The sequence below is a fragment of the Myotis brandtii genome, unplaced genomic scaffold, assembly GCF_000412655.1.
Source record: "Myotis brandtii unplaced genomic scaffold, ASM41265v1 scaffold3489, whole genome shotgun sequence".
Lineage (NCBI taxonomy): Eukaryota > Metazoa > Chordata > Mammalia > Chiroptera > Vespertilionidae > Myotis > Myotis brandtii.
In genome coordinates, this window is record NW_005363422.1 from 64703 (window position 1) to 64928 (window position 226).

The following is a 226-nucleotide window of genomic DNA, read 5'->3' on the forward strand; positions in this document are numbered from 1 at the left end:
CAGGCCCTGGGACGGCAGGAGGCAGCGTCCACAGAGACATAGACGTCAGGTCCGGAGGAGGCCGGGTCCTGCCCCGTGGTGGGTGGGAAGGGTCATCCAGGTTGGGGGACTGGGACCCCCTGGCGGGGAGCTGACAGCAGGTCCCTGAGCGCCTCCTGAGTGGGGGGCTTGAGGAGAGCTCAGTGGGCCTTCCTCCTGCAGGCAAGCGAGGCTGCACCCGCAGGCT

At 69.5% G+C, this 226-nt stretch overlaps 1 protein-coding gene across 1 annotated transcript in view; it reads left to right on the plus strand.

The window, feature by feature from the left end:
* AHNAK2 (AHNAK nucleoprotein 2) overlaps nt 1-226 on the plus strand; it is a 23552-nt gene that overhangs the window by 22662 nt on the left and 664 nt on the right. The gene's annotated exons all lie outside the window — the stretch shown is intronic.